We start from the raw sequence: 18,522 nt of genomic DNA, 5'->3' as shown, positions 1-18,522 counted from the left end.
AATTTCCATAAATTGGAACCTGTCTATTTAAAGGAAACAATTCACTCTTCTTAAGATTTAATTTATACCTGGAAAAATTACTAAATTGAGCCAACAATGATATAACTGCAGGAATGGATTTCTCAGGATCAGAAATAAATAATAATAAATCATCTGCGTATAATGATAACTTATGTATATCCATCCCATGAGTAATCCCAAAAATGTTCGGTGATTCTCTAATAGCAAATGCCAAAGGTTCTAAAGCAATATCAAGTAATAATGGACTAAGAGGACAGCCTTGTCTGGTACCCCAAAATAAACGAAAAAAGGGAGATCTTTGATTGTTAGTAAAAACCGAGGCTGCTGGAGTATGATATATCAGTTTAATCAAGGAAATGAATGTCGGACTAAAATTAAACTTCTCAAGCACAGTAAGTAAGTATGGCCATTCAACTCTATCAAATGTTTTCTCCGCATCTAATGAAATGACACATTCTGAGGTGCTACATGAAGGAGTATAAACAATATTCAATAATCTCCTAATATTGAAAAAAGAATCCCCTGAAAATTTAAAACCCCACTTTGTCCCCCCATTCTTCAACTTGATTAATTCCATCTTACATTTTCATAACTATATGTTCAATATTTCTCCCACAAAGCCCCGTCATCTGCAAACAATGACCTCCCTACTTCCGTTGGTATATTTACGAATATATCATTTATCAAAATGGAGAATAAAGTTGGACTCACTACACTCCCCTGAGGCATCCCTTTTTCTACAACATACTGGCTTGATAGCTCTGATCCTATATTCACCTGAATAGTTCTCCCGTTTAAAAAGTCCTTAACCCAATTGAACATTGCCCCCCCCCCCCCCGATTCCCATTAAATGCAGCTTGATTAGGAGCCCCTCCTTCCATAACATATCATAAGCTTTCTCAACATCAAAAAAAAGTTTTGCCTTCCTCATATCGACTCTACCTGCAAGCTAACTTATAGGGTATTCTGCACATGGTCTCCCTAGTCCATTTGCATCTCAGATTTTTGGATTTTCTCCCCATTTAAAAAAAGTCTGCACGTTTCTTTCTACTACCAAAATGCATGACCAACATTGTATTTCATTTGTCACTTCATTGCCCATTCTCCTAATCTGTCTAAATCCTTCTGCGGACTGCCTATTTCCTCAACACTACTTGCCCCTCCACCAATCTTCATATCATCTGCAAACTTGGCAACAGACTTATCTAGTCTATCATTTAAATCATTGATATTCAGCATAAAAAGATGCAGTCCCAATACCAGTCCCAGCGGAACATCACTTGTCACTGGCAGCCAACCAGAAAAGGATCCTTTTATTCCCATTTGTTGCCTCCTACCAATCAGCCAATGCTCTAACCATGTTAGTAACCTCTCTGTAATATCACGGGCTCTTAACTTGGTAAGCAGCCTCATTTGTGGCACCTTGTCAAAGGCCTTCTGAACGTCCAAATATACAACATCCACTGCATCCCCTTTATCTATCCTACCTGTAATCTCCTCAAAGAATTCCAACAGCTTCCCTTAAGGAAACCATGCTGATTTTGTCCTATCTTGTCCTGTGTCACCAAATACTCCATAATATCATCTTTAACAATTGACTCCAAAATCTTCCCAACCACTGAGGTTAGTCTAACTGGTCTATAATTTCCTTTCTGCTGCCTTCCTCCTTTCTTAAGAGTGCAGTAACATTAGCAACTTTCAAATCCTCAGGCACCATGCCAGAGTCCAATGATCTTTGAAAGATCAGTGTTAATGCCTCCACAATCTCTAACACTACTTCTTTCAGAACCCTAGGGTGCAGTTCATCTGGTCCGGGTGACTTAAGTACCCCTCAGGTCTTTCAGCTTTTTGAGCACCTTCTCCCTTGTAAGAGTAACTGCACTCACTTCTCTTCCCTCACACCCTTCAACATCTGGCACATCACTAGTGTTCTACACAGTGAAGACTGATGCAAATACTCATTTAGTTCATCTGTCATCTCCTTGTCCCCATTATTATTTCTCCAGCCTCATTTTCTAGTGGTCCTATATCCATTTTCATCTCTCTTTTATTTTTTTTTACACACTTGAAAAAGCTTTTTTTCTACCCACCAATATTGTTTGCTAGCTTGCTTTCATATTTTATCTTTTCCCTTCTAATAATTATTTTAGTTGCTCCCTGTAGGTTTTTAAAAGCTTCCCAATCCTCTGTCTTCCTGCAAATTTTTGTTTTGTTGTATGCCCTCTCTTTCGTTTTTCAATTAGCTTTGAATTCCCTTGTCAGTCACAGTTGTACTATTTTGCCATTTGAAAACTTTTTTGTTTCTGGAATACATCTATCCTGTACCCTCCTCATTTTCCCCAGAAACTCACGCCATTGCTGCTCTGCTGTCATCCCTGCCAGCATCTCCTTCCAATTTACTTTGACCAACTCTTCTCTCATGCTGCTGTAATTTCCCTTACTCCACTGGATTATTGCTATGTCAAACTTTACTTTCTCCCTACCAAATTTCATGCTGAACTCAATGATATTGTGATCATTGGCCCCTAAGGGCTCTTTTACTTTAAGCTCCCTAATTGCCTCTGGTTCATGCATAACACACAATCGAGTATAGCTGATCCCCTAGTAGGCTTAACAACAAACTTCTCTAAAAAGCCATCTCATGGGCATTCAACAAATTCACTCTATTTCCAACCTGATTTTCCCAATCGATCTACATGTTAAAATCTCCCATGACCATCATAACATTGCCCTTGTGACACACTTTTACTGTTTCATGTTGTAATCTGTGGTCCAAGTCCCAGCTGTTGTTGGGAGGCCTGTGTATAACCGCCATCAGGGTCCTTTTACCCTTGCAGTTTCTTAACTCAACCCATAAGGATTCAACATCTTCTGATCCTATGTCATATCTTTTCACTGATTTGATGCCATTCTTACCAGCAGAGCCATGGCATTCCCTCAGCCTACCTTCTTGTCCCTTCGTGTAACCTTGGACATTCGGCTCCCAACTACAACCATCCTTCAGCCACAATTCAGTGATGGCCACAACATCATACCTGACTATTTGTAATAGTGCAACAAGATCATCCACCTTATTTCTTATACTCCGTGCATTGAGATATAACACCAGGAAGAAATATTACATGAGGAAGAGTTACTAAGATGAGAGGTATCAGTGTTCTCTAAGGGCAAGTGATTGTGGGATTAGAATAAAATTAAACTTGTTGCATCTGTTACGTAGCCTCAGAGTTTTCTGTTCCGATAACATTGATGGGAATTGTCTAGCACAACCATAAGTAAAACCAGCTTCTTACTTTGCAGGTTCCGATTGAACAGAATATCTAGTTAACAGTGAATATCTTAGACTGTGTGACTTTAAACATTTACATCAGGCTCCTGAAGATCTTTCATTCTTTGGCATATGGAATTGCATTCTGTTTTAAGTGCCATTTGGGGAACTTATTATTATCCCACAACATCTCCTAATAGTTACATCAGAACTACCGGTTGCTGAGGACTTTAATAGCCTTAATCTAACTCTTATCATTATCTTGCATCATCTAATATCAGTGGGCATTCTATTAGTAAGTTCTGAAAACTCATGACAGCCAGCACTAATAGAGTTTCCTGTGAAACTAGTTATTACACTGATTTATTACTAATTAACATTGCTCCATTAGTTCCCTGCACAATCTCTCAGCTTTTCTTTTAGTTCAAAAAGCAAAGTTGAAAATGATGGCTGAAAATATCTGTAAGTAACAATTGTGGAGCCTGTCCTGTGAAAGAGTGAAATAATAGGAAAGAGACTGCAGAGAGAACATCTAAAGGTTAGACATGGCATGAGACTTCAATTGGACCCAATTCCCTCCCAGCTAATAAGCAAGTTGATTACTAGTCACTCTGGGATTCATTCCAAACATGCTGGCTAAATGCCAAAGTCACTTAGGTAACAGTGACTCAGTTCCAAACTTTCCCCGATGACTTGTTTACTGTCTCATTTTATCAGGAGATGAAACAAAGAATGACTCACCCTAAAATAATACAGGAGCTCAGTGGTACTGCGCTGCATAATGAACGCAACCCACATGCTGCCAGGATTGAGGGCCTCCAAGCATCATCATGCACTTTACTTGATATCAGGCCCACCTTCTCACCACGGTGCAAGATGTGGTCACAGCTACATCCTGCTGTAAGATCTGCTGTCTCCAAAGGGGTGACACAGATAAAGGGACGTCATCTCTCAGAACAATATCTGCCGAATATTCCTGAAAAGGCCTGACGTCAGTCGCCTCACTGCTTTTGCACGTGGCGTTTAAGCAATCAACATCGATATTCTCGGGGGCAGCTAAGTGGCTGAAAGTTGTGCAGTTTTCAACGTGGGCTTCCAAAATGGGAGTGCTTACAAACACACGTTTAATCTGCCCATTATTTCCAGGGCAAGATTATTACCAGAGAAAAAAAAATCACAATTCTGATCACAGCTTCTTATTTTCCCAACCAGTGGTCCATTGGGTATAAGTAGCCTGAATGACAAATCCAAATGTAATGCACAGATCCTCCTAAATTAGACATCTTAACATTTTCTTTAAAGTCTCCATCAGCAGTTTTAAAAGTAATTGACTACTTTGATCTTCACCCAGTCATAGCCAGTTCCTCCACAGTCTTCTCTCCAAACTCCTACCTCCAGCCCTTTGCTTGTTTCCTCACTTTTCCAGTGGAGAAGAAAAGATCCTGGACCTGAAACACTGACACTGTTTCTCTCTCCATGGATGCTACCTGACCCACTGAGCACTTCCTGTATTTTCTGCTGCACTTTGCCCCTGAAGATTCACATGTTCCTATATGCCTATACTAACACATGTCCCCTACAATCAATCCCGCCTCCCACCACCACCCACCCGCCTTACGCACACACCCTCCAAACATTGGCAGAAAACCAGAAACACAGATCAGCATGTTGCTCTGGTGTTTGTTTATGTAACAATCTAAGCATAGAAAGCCACTGGAAAATATACAACACGTGCAGCTATTCAATCAATCGCCCCCACACTAATCCCACCTTCCCAGCACTAGATCCATAGTCTTCTATATATTTACCAGTAGCGAACTTGGATCCCACTTCCAAGCACCCTAGTAACTCAATGCAAATGTCATTCCTCAGATAAAGCTCGGGCCACTGCAAACTTTTCCTCGAAATTCTTCTGAATGCATTTAAGCATTTGTCTTGTGTCTTGACATTTCAATTATTGATGAAAATTATTTAATGTCACTTTAAAATGTCACTTCCAATGACTGAGCAGCTATTAAAATGCCCAGGAGCACTCTTCCCTGGAAATCAGCCAGACCACATGGGAGGAGGCGATAGAAGCTCTCAGTGCCATACTAATGAATAGTTAGACTACTTTCCAACTCAACCCCCAACTAGCTCCCTTTGGATTAAAGATTAAGCACTATAACATTTCAACAGCCTGATTCCTACGGGCAGGGTAATAAATTTTAAAGGGGGAAAAAAGCAGAGAATGCTGGAAACATTCAGCAATCAACTGTAGAAAGGGAAAGAGAGTAATATTTCTGGTTGAAGACCCATCGTAAGAACTCATGGTTCACATTTGGACAACTCAGACTGGAAAGGCAGAGGTGAGAGTCGGGACGATTTCGATCGCTCTCCCCCGATGTTCACCTCTCTCCGTGGAGCTGAGGCCGTGAAGCAGCCCCTGGCTGCTGTGGTTCATGTCTGCGAGCTTCGCAGGGATTTGCCCCACTAAAGTGATGAACTGAGGCTGAGGCCTTGGGTCTACTCGGTTCTAAGGACTCAATTTGGTTTGGAATGCTGTTGCCCATTTCTATTGTTTGCATGATTTGTGTTTAGTTTTCTCTTTCTCTGCGCACCAGGAGCTGGTCTTTACTTTTTTAATTGAGTTCTTTCAGGTTGCTGCCTGTAAGAAAATATCCTTTGATAATAAAATGTACTTTGAATCCTTTGAACCCGCCAATGTTTTTGATTTTCAATTACTTTATAAGATGAGACCTGATTGAATGAATACAGGTGATTCTGTTTGTTTATTTTTATACAGACAAAGCAAGAATGATCTCTAAACAACTGATACACGTAAGGCATTAACCTATTAATACAGTCTGTAAGTGGAATTTGAAATAAGTGCTCTCACAAATCATTACCCATGTAAAGCAGATGGGTCTGTTTACTCAATAAGACACCAACCTACAAATGTGTTGACAAATGGCTTCATTCTCTGTTGCTTAGGGAGACTGACATTTAAAAGGTTGGTCACAATAAAATCAATGAAGCAGGAGCAAACTATAAAGGGAAATTTGACTAACTGACATATCTTGATGCCTGCGATGTTTCCTCAAAGCAGAAACAAAGGATTTAGAGCTGCAGTTGAGCTCCCATTTGTCACGCTGTCACTGTACATCTCACTGATATTCTTTTATCTCCTTGAGGAAATGTTAATCCATAATGCACGTGAATGAAAGGACATATCTGAGAGACCATCTCCCCCAAAACAGTTTGGAAAAAGAGTACATTCCAAGTACTGCTTGTCATCGTGGGGTTTCATGTTGCTGGCCTGAAAGTTCCAACCTTTGCAACTGACTCTTTGACCTTTTGACCATCAGATCACAAGAAGCAAGGATAGTCAACAACACTTCTGCCATGATCATTCTAGACACTGGTGCTCCACAAGGTTGCACCCTAAGCCCCCTACCCAATCAATATACTCCAGACTGCATGGGCAGATTCTGCTCTAAAGTCTGCAAATGATACCACCATGGTGAGCTGTTCTCAGATAACGGTGAGTCAGAGTATAGGAAGGAGACTGAGAACGCAGTGTCATGGTGACATGCTAATAGCCATGAGCTGGCCAGTGACTTCAGAGAGGGGGCTGTGCACATGGTCCTGTCTATGTGAAAGGGTGCTGAGAACTTCATGTTCCCAGGTGTAAACATCATCAATAGCTTGTCCTGGCCCAAACATATTGATGTCACAGTCAGGAAAGCTCACTCGTGCATCTACTTCCTCAGGTGGCTGAAGAACTTCAGCGTGTTTCTGTCGATTTTTATCAATGTACTACAGAAAGCTTTCAGTCTTCATGCATAATGGCTTGGTATGGGACTACTCTGCACATGACTGCAAAGGAACACAGAGAATTATGCACACAGCTCAGCTGTGAATTCTGCCTGCCTTCTGTGGACTATCTATACTTCTCACTGTCACAGTAAAGCAGCCAGCAGAGTCAAAGACCCACCCACCCTGGGCAATCTCATTCCCTCCCCTCCCACGGGCAGAGATACAGAGGCCAGAAAGCTCATACCACCAGGCTTAAGCCACTGTTATCATAGAGTCTCTTGATTGGACCTCATGTACAACAGGATGGACAAATGGCCTCATCTACATTGTTATGATCTTGCACTTTACTGTTTACATTCACTGCATTTTTATTGGTTTACCCTGTTCTAGCTCAATATATGGTGTAAAGATTTGATCTGTATAAACAGTATGCAAGACAAACAGTATGACTCCCGATGAAGGGTTTCAGCCTGAAACGTCGTCGCTACCTCCTCCCACAGATGCTGTCTGGCCCGCTGAGCTCTGCCAGCATTTTGTGTTTTTATGCATGACAAGCTGTTCACTGTATCTTGGTACATGTGACAATAATAAACGGATACCAATTCTGTTCTACATGGAGGAGCGAGGAACCTGGGTGTCTCCTGCCTTACAACTCATTATGTAATGTAACAAGAAATTAATTCACATCACAGCATTTTTCACTTTGGGCAAAATGAATCTGTTCTTGCTATGGATGTGAAAGGGACTGTGTTTCCTGCTTTTTGATTCTGGTACATTCCATCAATAGATGCCTACACTTGGGAAAGCCAACATTATTGTGGGAGTTGATGCTGCCTCTTTCCTATTTTCTCTGAGGGTCAGAAGCCCTGATATAACAGCTGTCAAATATGGTCGTAGAGTCATACAGCACAAAAACAGGTCCTTTGGACCATCTAGTCCATGATGAACTATTAATCTGCCTAGTCCAATCGACCTGCACCTGGACCATAACCCTCTACACCCTTCCCATGCATATAACTATCCAAATTTCTCTTAAATGTTGAAATCAAACCCAAATCCAGCACTTCCAATAGCAACTCATTCCACACTCTCATCACCGTCTGCCATGACATTTTCCCTGGCTAGTAATGTAACCATTTCCCCTTTAATCCATCTTGCTCTACCACCTCCGAAACTGCTGCCCCTCCAGCACCCGTCTCACTAATGACCACAATGTCATAATGCCATGTGTTGATCCATGCCCCAAGCTCACCCATCTTTCTACAACACTCCTTGCATTGACATATACACAATTCAGAACATTACTCCCACTGTGCTCAACCTTTCGATGCTTGACTTTGTCTGAGGTCTTATCAACATCTGTCTCTACAACATCTCCACTAACTGTTCTGACATTTTGTTTCCCAGCTGCCTTCAACTCTAGCTTAACCCCACCCCGTTGCAGCACAAACAAACCTTCTCACTGGGATATCAGCCCCCTCTAGTTGAAGTTCAAACCTTCCTGCCTGGGAGAGAGCCCAATGATCCAATAATCTGAAGGCCTCCTTCCTGCATCGCTTCCTTAGCCACATGTTAAACTGTGTTATCTTCCTATTTCTGCTCTCATTAGTATGAGGCACAGGCAGCAGTCCTGAGATCACAATCCTGGAGGTCCTGTCCTGCACCTTACCACCTAACTCCCATAAACTTCTTTTGCAGCACCTTGTCACATTTCCTGTCACTGACATCAACATTGACCACATCCTCCAGCTGCTCATCCACCTGTGCTGTGGACTTAATCGGAGATGACCCTGACCTTGGCACCCAGGAGGCAACATACATTCCGGGAATCTCATTTTTCATGTTTCGGATCGTGTTTAAGATATCCTGCAGTGGGAGGGAGAACAGCCAGAGGTAGTGGTACATATTGGTACCAATAACAGAGATAGGAAAAGGGAAGAGGTCCTGTAAAAAGACTACAGGGAGTCGGGAAGGAAGTTGAGAAGCAGGACCACAAAGGTAGTCATCTCGGGATTACTGCCTGTGCCACGCAGTGAGAATAGGAATGGAATGAGGCCTTTTCTCCTTGGAGCAAAGGAGGATGAGAGATGGTCTGATAGAGGTGTACAAGATGATGAGAGGCATTGATCATGTGGATAGTCAGGTGCTTTTTCCCCAGGGATGAAATGGTTGCCACAAGAGGACACAGGTTTAAGGTGCTGGGCAGTAGGTACAGAGGAAATGTCAGGGGCAGGTTTTTTTTACTCAGAGAGAGGTGAGTGCGTGGAATGGGCTGCCAGCAACGGTGGTGGAGGCAGATACGATAGGGTCTTTTAAGAGGCTTTTGGATAGGTACATGGAGCTATATAGAGGCCTATAGGTATGCCTAGTAATTTCTAAGGTAGGGACATGTTCGGCACAACTTTGTGGGCTGAAGGGCCTGTATTGTGCTGTAGGTTTTCTATGTTTCTATGTAAAGAGACAGAGTCAGTGTCAGAGACCAGGCAGCTATGTTCTACCCCATCAACAATATCCAAACTCTATACCTGTGTTGAGGGGAATAGCCACAGGGGCACTCTGCACTGGCTCTTTCCCCCTCCTGAGGTCACCCGGTTACCTGTGTCTTACACCTTGGGTGTAACTACCTCCCTGTATGTCCTGTCTATCCCCTCAGCCCGCCGAATGATCCGGAGTTCATCCAGCTTCAGCTCCAACTCCTTAACATGGTCTGTAAGAAGGTGTAGCTGGATGCACTTCTTGCAGTTGTAGTCATTAGGGGCAGAGTCTCCTGACTGAAGCTGCCGAGTTCCAGTAGATGACACAGAATAAGAATCAGAAACCCTGAGCCATGGTAAACTGGAAAGTTAAATTAGCATCTTGGTCTATTGCTGTCATATGTACCAAGATCGTGAAAAACTTGTCTTCTATAGCATCCATACAGATCAGTTTCTTACAATAGTGCACTAGGGTAGTAGAAAGCAAAACAATATCAGACTGCAGAATAAAGGGAGAAAGTTCAGACAGTAACTGTGGTGACCTTCATTTCTATGTCCAAGCGGGAAGTAAACGTGCAACACTTTTTACGGGTGACCAAGTCCTTTAAGAGAAGCATGTCCTATCAACACACAGTTTCACGAATATCCTGAAAAAGAAGCAGAAATAAAATGGGAAACGAAGTTCACACGGCTCAGCTGAAACTGTAGAGCAGAAATTGCTTTCCCTATTGAGAACCACTTGTGAGCTGTCACATGCCAAAGGCTTATCTGTACCCCAGTTTCTAAGCAACATGAAAAAGCCAGTGCCAATCCAAGAAAATTGCAATTACCGTTGTTCTGAAAGAGAGCAGAGCTATAATAAACAATTTCCTGAACTTTTTCAATAGAAAATTATTGTACAATGTAGATGCAATATTGTCTTTTGTGGAGAAAATGAGAAGATCTCTTGCAAAGAGTGAGCTGTCCAAATTGATCCATTGTTTTCTACAATTTTCATATCCTGATATTTACCCGTTTCTTTTTAAATGTTTGCTACTAAATCTGCTTCTATAAATCACTCATACAAGGCCACTCAATTCTGAAAAACTTACTGAATAAAGGGATTTCACATTATCCCAATACAGTGTATTCCAATTAATTGGGACACATCAAGACCAGCACTTTTTGGACCAAATAAACTAATGCCCCAATTATCAGAAATTTCGTGGAAATAGTTAAAAAGGTACAAAAAAGACAAGCTACCATTTAACGGAGTAACCAATTGTCTATTTAAATTAAATACAGAACAAATTAGAACACTGCCAATATTACTGCAGTATTATTAAACTGTGTATTAGTTCGTGATGGTTGCCGACAAGAGGAATTCATCAAGACTGTACGCTGGCATGTTCTTTTGAGTAACTTTAAACAAACAAAATCAGCGCAGTCAGACAGTGCAGATAATGGACTGTCTTTATTGCCTTCCTGCATTGCAATCCAAAAATAAATTTCCTGGAATCCTGTGTAGTCACTAGCTCAGGTTCTGTTGCTTCAATTTTCATCACTTTTCTCATCTTCCTATTTTCTGCCTTGGTGTTCCCCCCCTCCCCCCACATTGCCCCACAAAGCTTTTGATGTTTGCATCCTCCAAATCTTCATTTTCATTGTAACATTCAAGATGATTGTCGATACCTTCAAATTCTACGCAGCTCCTAACTTGCTTAAGTAGTAAAGTCGTTTCATATACGCTCCCAGCCATTTCCGGCATCTCCAAGCCTGAATGTTTGAAATTGCAGTGAGCAAAAAAGCTCTGAATTGTCTTGTTGCTTATTTCTGGTCAATTATCACTAACAAGCTGTACTACCTATAAAGGGTTAATCCTTGTACTCATTTCCTTGGCTGTTGAAGATGTTAGTAGATTTTCTTCGATTGCTTCCAGAATGTGGTTCACCAACTTGCCGCATTGTAACATCTTTAAATTTTTGATAATTCATATGATTCCCATATCCATCGGCTACACCAAGGATGTTGCATTGGCAGTCAGAAATTCCAGCTGGTTGTTTCTCAAACATTCTGCATTAACGTGTGCCGCACAATTGTCAACAAGCAGAAGAATTTTGCTTGATTTCCACTATAACTCCCTATCCCAACTCACCAGCCATTTCTTAAAGATTTCAGAAGTCATCCACACATTCTTATTAGCCTATCCATTCTTAAAGCATTTATGTTTAATGCTTTCCCCAATAACCAATAATTTATTCTTAACAGTTCCTGACATATTTGAACAACACAATTATGCGATCCATTGCTTTCTTTGAAGCGGATAGTGTTTCATGTTTGTGGCAAAGAGAGCCATCTGGCATGACACAATAAAAAAGGCCTGTTTCATCATAATTGTAGATATCATCTATATAAAACTTTTGAAGCAAGTCAGGAAGTCTAATAGATCTCCATGTTTCTGCACTTACAGCATCAACACTACCTTTCCCACTGTGAGCTTCCTTGAAAGGTGATGTCTACATTTCCATCGAGACAACCATCCATCTGTTGCTTTAAAACCTTAGTTAGCTTCTCCGATTTGTTTTTTTAAATGTTGGTCCACTGACGTGAACACCTCGTCCAGTTACAATGGAAAACCACTGACTGAGGGCCTCTTCAACATCTGGATCCTTACCTTCACGCTTTGGCTTTTGAGATATTTCCTGTTGTCCCCCCACATAATACTCTTTCTTCTTGCAGTTCATCTTGCTGATCCATCAAATGCAATTGTAGATTTCTGCAGTCCAGTTATCTCTGCCAGACGATGATGAACGATGCTAGGTGGATGGCTTTTAATTTGGTCCAGCAGGGTAATTATTACTGTCAGATTCGTTTGGGGCATTTTTTCAAGGGTCTCAATTTTTTTAAAGTTAAAATAAATAAAACAAAATGATCAAAAGTCACTTCTTTTTTAATCAGCATCCATTGACCCAAATGGATAACATAACACAAGCACACACAACAGGCACGACTGTTCCCTCTAAGTATAGTATATTATCTAACGGCCACAAAAATGCACGTGACTGACTATCTCCTGTCCCAATTATCCCAAATAAATGAAGGAAATCCTACCAACACACATAAAATGCTGGACAAACTCAACAGGCCAGGCAACAGCTATAGAGAAGATGTTTCTGCCTGAAACATCGACTGTATACTCTTTTCCATAGATGCTGCCTGGCCTGCTGAATTCCTCCAGCACTTTGTGTGTGTTGCTCGGATTTCCAGCATCTTCAGGTTTTCTCTTGTTTGTGAAGGGAATCCTGCCTATTTTCTCGATTTGTTTTTGTTCTTTAACCAAATATGCTGCTTCCCTGATTAACCAATGGGCCAACTAACCAGAATCCACTGTACTTCTGAACTTGATTCTGGTTTCAAATCCTGCCCCAGGAAATAATACATCATCGTTATTTTCTCTCAATAAGCAATGTATTATTTTGAAGATCTTCTCTTAACCTGTTCTGATACAAAGGGAGTAACTAGTCTGCACTAAGTGTCTGTGCTGATTTTCTTCATCTTGTCAATTAAAAGAACACAGTAGTGTACACTGGATAAATTCCTCAGTCATTAACTGTTAGGAACTACAGTTTTATAGTTCTGTAATAGTATTAGCAGTGTTCTAATTTGTTCCATATTTCCTTTAAAAACATAATTTGTTACTCAGTTAAATAGTAGTTTGTCTTTTTTTATACTTCTGCTAATTGGGGCAGCCACTTTATTGGGCCAATATGTACTGGTCCCAAATGTGTCCCAATTAACCAGAATTCACTGTACTTGATAAAGATTTATCATTACTTCTTGTCTGGTTCTCTATTTTTAAAGCCAAGGATCCCAAATATATTTTTTTAATGAAAACCAAAATAACTACAGATAGAGGAAATCTGAAAAATAAACTGCAAATGCCCTTCGCGTCAGGCATGAAACATTAACTCAGTTTCTTTCCCTAGATGCTGCCTGACCTGTTGAGTGTTTTCAGCATTTACTCCTTCTACCTTACAGATTTTAACAACCTTCCCTCACCCTTTTAAAGATGAATGTGCTCTCACTCCCAAAGCATCTGTTTCTGCAACCCTTTACTTTTTCCATTTGGTACATCTCGTCTTTCTTCATCCTTCCTACAAATATGTATCACTTCACATTTCTCCGTGTTGCATTTAATGCCAAAGTATATTTTATTTACTAAGGTCTGTTACCATGATCCTCATTTGTTCTACAGTCCCACATTGTGCCTCATCTGTACGATCATAAATTATGCTCTGTATTCCTAAGGTCCGAGTCATTAATTTATATCAAAAAAATGACCTCTACCCCAGTTACTGGGGAAGAATTCTGCACACGTGTCTCCAGTCTGAAAAACAACCATTCACCACTGCTTTCTCCTTTCTATCTCTCAATCAATTATGTATCCATGCAACCTTTAATCTCTTGGGTTATTCTTTGCTGTTCAGTCAACTCTTTTATCAAATACCTTCTAAAATACCACATACGCAGCATCAATCAATCCTTTGAAGAAATCAGTCAGGATAGCAGACATGATTCAATTTCAATAAAGCCTTTCTGGGTTTCGTTCATTAACATTTTTCCAAATTACTATTAGTTTTATACTGAACAATAGTGCTTCCACCATTTGTATTAGACCAGCTGCCCTGTAAATTCTTTGGTTTAATCTTTTTTTAATTAATTTTTTCATGAGTTTCTATAATACAACTACAAAAAAATCAACAAAATGGAGATTTATGCAGTGCAAAACAAACGTGTCTAATATATAATTCATAACAATAAGGAAAAAGCACCCAAAATAAAATCATATAGTGTCCTCCCCACCCTCCCACTACAAAACTCCAATTTCAGTGTTAAAAGAAAAATTAATCAGTGTTCGACCCCACAGAGCTGTAAATATATATAAAAAAAGAAAATATAATGCCTACTACCAAAACTATAATGTAATTCACGTAAAGAATGTAAAACTTACACAGAAAAACGCTGAAAGTAAGGGATTAATCTTGGTTGAATCTTGTGTCTGTCTCTAAAGTCAGCACCCTGTCCCTACTCAACAGGTTATGATTAAAGCCTCTGAAATATCCACTCTTACTTCTAGTTTGAGTTTGTACGCACTGCTTCACTGTCATCTTTGATGATACCATTATTATTGATCCTCTTATTATTATCTAAAGCTTTGACAAACAATTGTAGATCTGTGGGTTTCACAGAGGATAACACCAGCAAAGCGACCAAGTGAGACATCCTCCAGTTCACAAGACAACTTCTTTCACGTCTTCTTTTTCTTTCAAATGTGGATGTGCTACTGTTGCAGCCTGAGATCTACATTTTGATGGTGTGCTTTTGGGCGAGTTGAGTGATTGGGCGCTTGCTGTCTCCGAGAGGCTTCAAGTGAAATATGTAGCCTCGAGGCCAAGAAACCTGGAGACAGGGAAAGAGCCCAAGATAGACTCCACTTCTCACTAATTAAAGCATCGAGGAAGATTGAAATCATTGAAGCAAGTGTGGAAAGTGAGGGGGTGTTCGGCATCCCTACCAGCCTCCCACTCGCTGCTGCGTTCGAATTATCCTTCGATGCTGTCAGAAGATAATGCAGGTTTTCTGAGTCTTGGGCAACGTTTAACTGACGCGGTTTGTGGATTGGACTCTGGCATTCACATTGTCATGCTTTTCTGCTCACTCCTTCTTTCGTCGGTATTTTGGGCCGTTTTGATTGGGGCAGCTTGCAGATAATGAACTGAGGTAGAACTCTCTACGTTTTGTGTTCTTTGCTCATTTTTTGTTGCCATTTGCGTGATTTGTGCTTCCCACCCCCCCCCCCCCACATGGAGGGGATTTGATGCTTTCTTTGGGTTCCACGGTTTCCTTTGATCTTTGTTTTGTGGCTGTCTGTGGGAAGATGAATCTCAGGGTTGTCTACTGCATACATACTTTGATAATAAATGTACTTTTGAGTCTTTGAGAGTATATTGACTGGCTGTAATACAGCCTGGTATGGAAATACCAATGCCCTGGAATGGAACATCCTACAGTGGATACAGCCCAGTCCATCATGGATAATGCCTTCATCTACATGGAGTGTTGTTGCAGGAAAGCAGCATCCATCATCAGGAACTCGCACCGCCCAGGTCATGCTCTCTTCTCACACTGTCATCAGGAAGAAGGTGCAGGAGCCTCAGGACTCACCCCAGGTACAGGAACAGCTATTACCTCTCAATCATCCAGCTCTTGGACCAAAGGGGACAACTTCAATTCAATTCACTTGCCCCATCACTGACATGTTCCCATAACCTGTGGATTGACTTTCAAGGGCATTTCATTTCATGTTCTCAATATTTATTATTATTTCCCTTTTTGTATTTGCACAGTTTGTTGTATTTTGCACACTGGTTGAATGCCAAATGTTTGCAGTCTTTCATTGATTCTATTATACCCTTGAGGTGGCAATGGTGAATCATCTTCTTGAACTGTCATCCTGGTGAAGGCATTCCAACAGAATGGATGAGTAGGGAACTGATTCCATGATTGAGACTCAGCAACAATGTAGGTTCGGTCATAAGTTACATCAGATTCATCACTGGTTAAGGGCAATCTCTCTCTCTCTCTCTCTCTCTCTCTCTCTCTCTCTCTCTCTCTCTCTCTCTCTCTCTCTCTCTCTTTGAAATGTTAGCTGTGTGACAGAAGATTCAAGTCTAGTGTGTAATTTAGGAAGTGACAAATGAGTCTCTCTCTCACTCATGCCAGTGAACTTTTGCATATTAATGAAATAGGGTAAACGTCTTCACAGCCATGAGAACACTGGAAGGGTTTGCAGCATCCTTTCAATCTTTTCTGGTTAATAGTCTCGCCTCAAATTCAATCACACATGTAGCTTCTCTCTGAATCTTCTCCAATATATCAAGTTATTATGAAGGGATGGAACAGTACATAATGTTCTGAATTTGAACTGTGCAAGCTTGGGGAAAAAAGCAGCTTCGATATTTGTGCCAATAACAGATTCACCTCAGTAGGCAATTACTGATAACTTCAGACTGCTAATAGTTTGACAGATTTATCCCAACATTGAAGATAGATAATCCATTCATAAAAATTGTATTAGCTTTCCAAATTATGTTTATCACAACTTACAAAATTGATATGCAGATGCTTTCAGCAGATCAGGTGTAATGTTGAACTGTATCCACTGCCTATGTAGATAGAATACAGTACAGCACAGGGTTAGGCCCTTTGCCCATGATGACTAGATGACCATAATGCCAATTTAAATTAATCCAATCTGCTTGCCCACAATCCAGATCCCTTGACTCTCTGCTTCATTATGTACCTGTCCAAATATCACTATAGTATCTACTTCTACCACTGCTACAGCCCCATCCCCACTCCAGCCACAGCAGTGTGTTCCAGTCATTGACAGCTTTCCTCTAAACTTCAAACTTCACCTTTCAATGTTCCCCTCTTACCTTAAAACTATGCCCTCTAGTATCTGATCTGCCATTTCTACTCTGGGAAAGAAAACTCAGTCTTCCCTATCTATGCCTCTCAATTGTATAATCTTCGCTCAGCCCCCAATGCTGCTGCGAGAGCAATCCAAGTTTGTCCATTCTCTCCCTGTAGCTAACACTCTCCAATCCAGGCAATGTCCTGGTGAACCATTTCTGCACCAACTCCAAAGCCTCCAAGTCCTTCATGCAATTTGACAATCAGAACGGCACGAAATATTCCAAACATGGCTAAACAAGGTTTTATACAACTTCAATCCTGACTCAATCATTGCCCTAAAACCAATGAAGGTAAGCATGCATTTACCTTCTTTATCAGTTTATCTACTTGTGTTACCACTTTAAAGAAGCAGTTGACTTGCACTCCAAAATCCCTTTGTAAATGCTCCCAAGGGTCCTGCCATTTGCTGTGCACTTTTCCCTTTACATTTATCCACAATGGATCTATATCTTACTTTATCATTTGACAACGTTGTTCACTATCCACACCACCACCAGATGTTAATTGTTTATTTGCAGTGCATAAATCAGTGGAAAGGTCAGACTCACGGCCCTGCAAATTGTCTTAATTGCTTCTTTTACAGTTTACAGCAACACATTTCATGCCTACTCTTCTTTGAAGAGAATTCAGCGATATAAAACAATGACACATGTAGGTCATATATATCACGCTGTTCTGTGATTAAGCTTTCCACAACATTCGTTACCATGACAACTTATTAAATATGGAAATATATTAAACAAATTCCAATTATGAATGTTATTTTACACATGAATATTGAGGATCCCATTCAAACCATCCAGAACCTATGATCAAAATAAAAGCATTCGCTGTTTATAAAGGAGAAAGTGAGAGTGATGACAGATGATTTTCTTCCTAAAGATGCTGACTGGCCTGCAGTGCAATTCCTATATCATATCTATAGCTATATATTGCAGAAAAAAAGGATATTGGCTAAGTGGGGCGATATTTAAAAGTGACATTAGAAGAGTTTAGAACTAGCATGTTTCTATTAGATTGAAGGGTAAGGCTAGCAACATTAGAGAACCTTGGCTGGTGAGGGATATTGAGGGTCTGGTCAGGAAAAAAGTTCAAAGTAAATTTTATTATTGAAGTACATATACAACCCTGAGATTCATTTTCCTAGGGCATACTCAGCAAATCTATAGAATAGTAACTATAACAGGTTCAATGAAAGATCAACTAGAGTGCAGAAGACAACAAACTGTACAAATGCAAATATAAATAAATAGCAATAAATGAGAACATAAAATAACAAGACAAAGAATCCTTAAACTGAGATCACTGGTTGTGGAAACACCAGAAATAGAACGAGTGTAGTTATTCCCTTTTGATTAAGAGCCTGATGATTGAGGGGTTGTAACTATTCTTGAACCTGGTGGTCTGAATCTTGAGGCTCAAGTACCTTCTACCTAATGGCAG

Source organism: Hypanus sabinus, chromosome 8, assembly GCF_030144855.1.
Source record: "Hypanus sabinus isolate sHypSab1 chromosome 8, sHypSab1.hap1, whole genome shotgun sequence".
Classification (NCBI taxonomy): domain Eukaryota; kingdom Metazoa; phylum Chordata; class Chondrichthyes; order Myliobatiformes; family Dasyatidae; genus Hypanus; species Hypanus sabinus.
The sequence above is the reverse complement of the archived record's forward strand: the minus strand, read 5'-3'. Positions refer to the sequence as shown.